This window comes from Etheostoma spectabile, unplaced genomic scaffold (genome assembly GCF_008692095.1).
Source record: "Etheostoma spectabile isolate EspeVRDwgs_2016 unplaced genomic scaffold, UIUC_Espe_1.0 scaffold00019400, whole genome shotgun sequence".
NCBI classification, from domain to species: Eukaryota; Metazoa; Chordata; class Actinopteri; order Perciformes; family Percidae; genus Etheostoma; species Etheostoma spectabile.
In genome coordinates, this window is record NW_022604878.1 from 7,833 (window position 1) to 13,596 (window position 5,764).

The following is a 5,764-nucleotide window of genomic DNA, read 5'->3' on the forward strand; positions in this document are numbered from 1 at the left end:
ACCCTTGTATCATTATCTCTGCATGTTTCCCCCTTGGGTCTACCAAAGGAGTCCTCAGCAGACGGCAAGCTGGCCACCGGAGCAGGAAAGGAGGAGGAGGAGGAGGAGGAGGAGGAGGAGGAGTATGTGGTGGAGAAGGTTTTGGACCGCAGAGTGGTGAAGGGAAGAGTAGAGTTTCTGCTGAAATGGAAGGGGTTCTCAGAGTAAGTATGAGTCTATAATATTAATAATTGGTGTTCTTGGTCCTGATATATATATATATATATATATATATATATAGATATATATATATATATATATATATATAATATATTTACATATTGCAAATAAATGTCAGCATTGTATCACGCCCTCAAAGGTGAAGGTTTGGTATTTTGACTCTAAGTTGCAGACCTACAAATAACCTTAGAAATAGAAAGAAGGACTAATAGGAATGATGAATTAGAGTGAGAATGGATTGTCTAAAAACAAAGTGTGAGGAGATGTTCTTCTGTCTGCACTCACCTTTCCAGTGAGGAGAACACATGGGAGCCGCAAGACCACCTGGACTGCCCCGTCCTTACCGCTGAGTACATGCAGAAACACGAGAAGGAGGAGGAGGAGGTGGAGGAAGAGGAGGAGGAGAAGGAGAAGGAGGGCAAGAGGAAAGGTGTGAGGGAGGCCTCGGGAGACTCAGAGGAGCGAGGGAGCAAGAGGAAGAAGGAGGAGGTGAGTGAAGGAAAGAGGTTACTCCAGACTGAAGACTCCCAGAAATCTAATCTCAATATTAATGAATACACAAAGAGGGTTTCACAAATGTCTTTTAGGATTTATATATTATACCGTAATTCCTCAAAGAAGAACCGGTAGTCATTAAACTCCGCCCTCTGATAGTGGTCGGGGGGGGCAATACGGGCAAATAAAGGCCGGGGGAAATCAGAGAGGATAATCTCCTCAGGGCCTTTCATATAATGTGCATTCAAGTTCATCGTAATGTACATTTCTACCAATTTAATTTAACAGATTCAATATATTCATGTCACCCCTCCCCGCCCCGACTACGCCTCGATATCCTGTCCATAAATATTACAAACAGGATTGGTGACAAAGTGCAGCCCTGGCGGAGGCCAACCCTCACCTGGAACGAGTTCGACTTACTGCCGAGAACCTGGACACAGTTCTAGCTTTTGTCAAACATGCAGAAGCAGCTTCAGCAATTGAAACTTTGAACATTGTCCACTCAGGTTCAATGCCCCCAGCCTACTTTACTGCAGTAGACCTAGTCCAGCAACATAAAGACAACACAATAACCCCTACAGATACAAGTGCAATGTAAAAATCTGTGGGAAAATGTTACATTTACAACTTTCTTGACACTAAAAATCCTGGATGATATCCCATGTGTTACCGCCTGGCTAAAGGCTGGCAATAAAAAGGGAGGCCACACATGATCAGAAGTAGTTTATTTATCACAAACTAACAAACACTGGATGTTACATTTCCCATAATGCAACTCCATAATGGGGATGTTGGCAGATAATTAGGAAGGTAATGCATCAGTCAAACTCTGTTCCACAGACATGCTCTAAATGTGGACATAGTTTCTAGTTTAAGATAGATCTCTACAGCGGCACCTCACTAACTCACTCTCTGTTTTTCTGTCTAGAAACGGAGAGGAAGAGGAGTCAAACATCACCGCTGTCAGCACTGTGACAAAACCTTCACATCATCAGGATATTTAAAGATTCATCAGAGAGTTCACACTGGAGAGAAGCCGTACAGCTGTGATCAATGTAGGGCAGCTTTCACACAGCAGAGACACATAAAAAGCCATCAACGCAGTCACACTAGAGAGAAAACATACATGTATATTTTTGTATTCTTGTTCTTGCTGTGTGCAGATCCTTGTTACCCCTCCTCAGGAAATCCTGCCGTTAGTTGGCAGAAATGGCTGCGTGGCTGATACAGGTTTCATCAAATGTAGGCTACGTTAATGTGGTATAACACAATCATAACATTCAGAAATGAGCAAACTATATGTATGGCAAAATTGTTACCTTAACAGTTTTTAACGTTTTTCAATTGATTGCAAAAAATGTGGTCACAGATTTACCTGTGACTCCATCTGGAAATTATTTGCGATTTCGTATTTTTGACCCTCTGAATTTACCGTTGGACACACCTCTGCATGAGACGAGACCGCATGTGACGGGACGGATGACATGAGACGCTCCAGGCTGCAGCCATACACTCTTGAGGAGATCAGATAGAATGCAGCTTTAAGGAGTCCCCCCCCCCCCCCCCCCCCCAGCAGGAGATCAGATATAATGCAGCTTTAAGGAGTCTCCCCCTGCTGGAGATCATATAATGCAGCTTAAGGAGTCCCCCCTGCTGGAGATCAGATATAATGCAGCTTTAAGGAGTCTCCCCCTGCTGGAGATCAGATATAATGCAGCTTTAAGGAGTCCCCCCCCTGCTGGAGATCAGATATAATGCAGCTTTAAGGAGTCCCCCCCCCTGCTGGAGATCAGATATAATGCAGCTTAAGGAGTCCCCCCCCTGCTGGAGATCAGATATAATGCAGCTTTAAGGAGTCTCTAAATACCTCCCGATGTATATGCGTATTTTCGCCCTTTAATACTACTTAGCATTATGTGTTGACATCACATTAGACTGTAATTAAGTCATAAATATTTTACCTTGACGTCAAATAAAGTGGACCTGTCATTAAGACACAAGACCAGTTTGGTGAGAGTGAACTCGGTATCAAGGTGATTAAGAGTTTTGAACAGATAATGTTACTTGTTGCCAAGTAACCATAGGCTGAAGGCTGAGATCAGTCTGTTCACAGGTTTTAAATATGATGTTTCTCTTTTTATTTCCTTTCTGTGTAGATATGGCTGCTGCAAACTATCTGCAGTCTGAAGATCAGTTTCTGTGCTCCATCTGTCTGGATGTGTTCTCTGATCCTGTCTCCACACCATGTGGTCACAACTTCTGCAAAACCTGCATCACTGATCACTGGAATACTAATGACCAGTACCTGTGTCCACTGTGTAAGGAGCGTTTTACCAGAAGACCTGATTTGAGGGTCAACACTTTCATCTCTGAGATGGTCGCTCAGTTCAGACAGTCAGCTCAACAGAAAGCCAGCAGCAGCAGCTCAGAGCAACAAGTGTCCAAACCAGGAGAAGTTCCCTGTGACGTCTGCACTGGAACCAAACTGAAGGCCCTGAAGTCCTGCCTGGTGTGTCTGGTCTCCTACTGTGAGATTCACCTGGAGCCTCATCTGTCAGCTTCACGTCTGAAAAGACATCAGCTGATCGACCCTGTGGAGAACCTGGAAGGCAGGATGTGTACGGAGCACGATAAACCTCTGGAGCTGTTCTGTAAGACCGACCAGACATGTGTCTGCATGCTCTGCACTGTTTTAGACCACAAGATGCATGATGTTGTTCCTCTAATAGAAGAATATGAAGAAATGAAAGCAGAGCTGGGGAAGACAGAGGCTGAAATTCAGCAGATGATCCAGAAGAGACGACTGAAGATTCTGGAGGTTAATACTCAGTGGACCTCAGTGAGGAAGCTGCAGACAGAGAGATAGCAGAAGGTGTTGAGGTCTTCACTTCTCTGAAGGAGTCTGCTGAGAGAGGCCTGAATGAGCTCATCAACACCATCAAAGAGAAGCAGAAAACAAGAGAAAAACAGGCCGAAGCTTTCATCACAGAGCTGGAACGGAAATCTCTGAGCTGATGAAGAGAAGCACTGAGGTGGAGCAGATGTTACGCTCTGAAGACCACCTCCATCTTCTCCAGAGGGCCCAGTCCCTAAACATCCAACAACCTCCACCCACCAAGGACTGGACAGAGGTCAGCGTCCGTCCATCATCATATGAGGGGACTGTGGTGAAAGCTGTGGTTCAGCTGGAGGAGACACTCAGTAAAGAGATGAAGAAGCTGCTTGAAGCCGAGCTGAAGAGGGTCCAGCAGTATGCAGTGGATGTGACTCTTGATCCTGATACAGCTAATCTCTGGGTCTTCCTGTCTGATGATGGGAAACAAGTGAATCATGGTGATGTAAAGAAGAATCTCCCAGACAACCCAGAGAGATTTTCTAAGTGTGTTTGTGTTTTAGGAAAACAGAGTTTCTCTTCAGGCAGATTTTACTTTGAGGTTCAAGTTAAAAGAAAGACTGCATGGACTTTAGGAGTGGCCAGAGAGTCGATCAACAGGAAGGGAGACATCACACTGAGCCCTCGGTATGGTTACTGGACGATATGGTTGAGAAATGGGAATGAGTACAGAGCTCTTGCTGGCCCTGGTGTCCTTCTCTCTCTGAAGTCTCCTCCTCAGAAGGGGGGTGTTTGTGGACTATGAGGAGGGTCTGGTCTCCTTTTATGACGTAGATGCTGCAGCTCTTATCTACTCCTTTACTGGCTGCTCCTTCACTGAGAAACTCTTCCCATACTTCGGTCCCTACCCTAATGATGGTGGTAAAAACTCTGCCCCTCTGATCATCTCTCCTGTCAGAGTAAACTAATCACTGATCTCATTTCAGGTATTGATTCATTTTAAGCAAGGGAACAAATGTACATATTCATATATTTTACATCTTATTTTCTACAGAATCTGTTTCCTGTGGTGACTGATTTACACTTTTTTCATTTATTATCATATGTTAAATGTGCAGCATTCTTTAAAATGAATCAAACTTCATCTTGACATATTTGGTGTCTTTAGAAACTGATTTCTTCTGGAGTTATAATAAATGTCTGTGTTTTAACAGAGTTTAAATAGATATCGTCTACATAACATGTGTCATGATGCATCAATTAATGTGTTGATTATGTAATCAGATCCACATGTATTAGTATTTGATGAGCAGCCCCAGAAAACATATAGCTGAATATTGATTGTGTCATGAAGCTTCATTTAAGAGTGAGCCTATTCCATCCATAATGTCTCCAGAACCACATAGTGTCCTTGTTATACCGGGTAGAAAAAGTTAATGGATGTTCTATCTGTGTGAAAAGTCTTTTGGATAATTACTGGTCACTTTGGCCATTTTTTATTGGTTTCATGATTCTGTAAGATGGTTTATGAGTCAAAGATGTGTAATATGGATTGTAGAATAAAAAGTGTAAAATAAAGCAGGTGTTGAACACAAGGCCTGAGGAAGCAGTGAGAACAGAAAAGCTGGTTTACACCAAGTTGGATTTCAGTCGAGGATGATCTTATTGTTGAGAATCAAGTTGAACTTTCAGTATTAGTGCCAGACATAAAACAATAAATCAGAGATAGAAGTTGTTGTCTTTTTGGATTTTGAGAATTAAGTCTAAATGTTGAAAAATATTTTGATGAAAGTCTAAATCCAAATTTAGCATATTCTAAATATCAGGAATAATGTTGAAATATGGAGAATAAAGTCAGAAATTCTCATCTTGACTTCTTCTGAGGAATGCAAGAGGTCCTTCTTCTCTGATATTATCTCTAGAAACAATAATAATTCACGTGCTTTGTTTGCTACTGTTGATAGGTTAACAAACCCTCCAATACCTAGCATCTGAACTTTTATTACCAAGGCCTGCAATGACTTTGCCTCCTCTTCAAAGAGACAAAATTCAGAAGATTAGACAAACAGCCAGTGCCTCCATATCAAGTTCAGGATATGTTTTGTCACAGTGTTCAAGCAAAACTAGTTCCAATATGACAGAATTTCATACGATCAACAATAAAAACCGGAGGACATTATACAATCTGAAAACCTCGACCTGTTGCCTTGATAT

The 5,764-nt window shown here is 42.4% G+C and overlaps 1 pseudogene; it reads left to right on the forward strand.

Moving 5' to 3' along the window:
- Positions 1-2,875: 2,875 nt before the first annotated feature.
- On the forward strand, positions 2,876-4,558 carry LOC116684668 (E3 ubiquitin-protein ligase TRIM21-like; annotated as a pseudogene).
- The last annotated feature ends 1,206 nt before the right edge of the window (positions 4,559-5,764 follow it).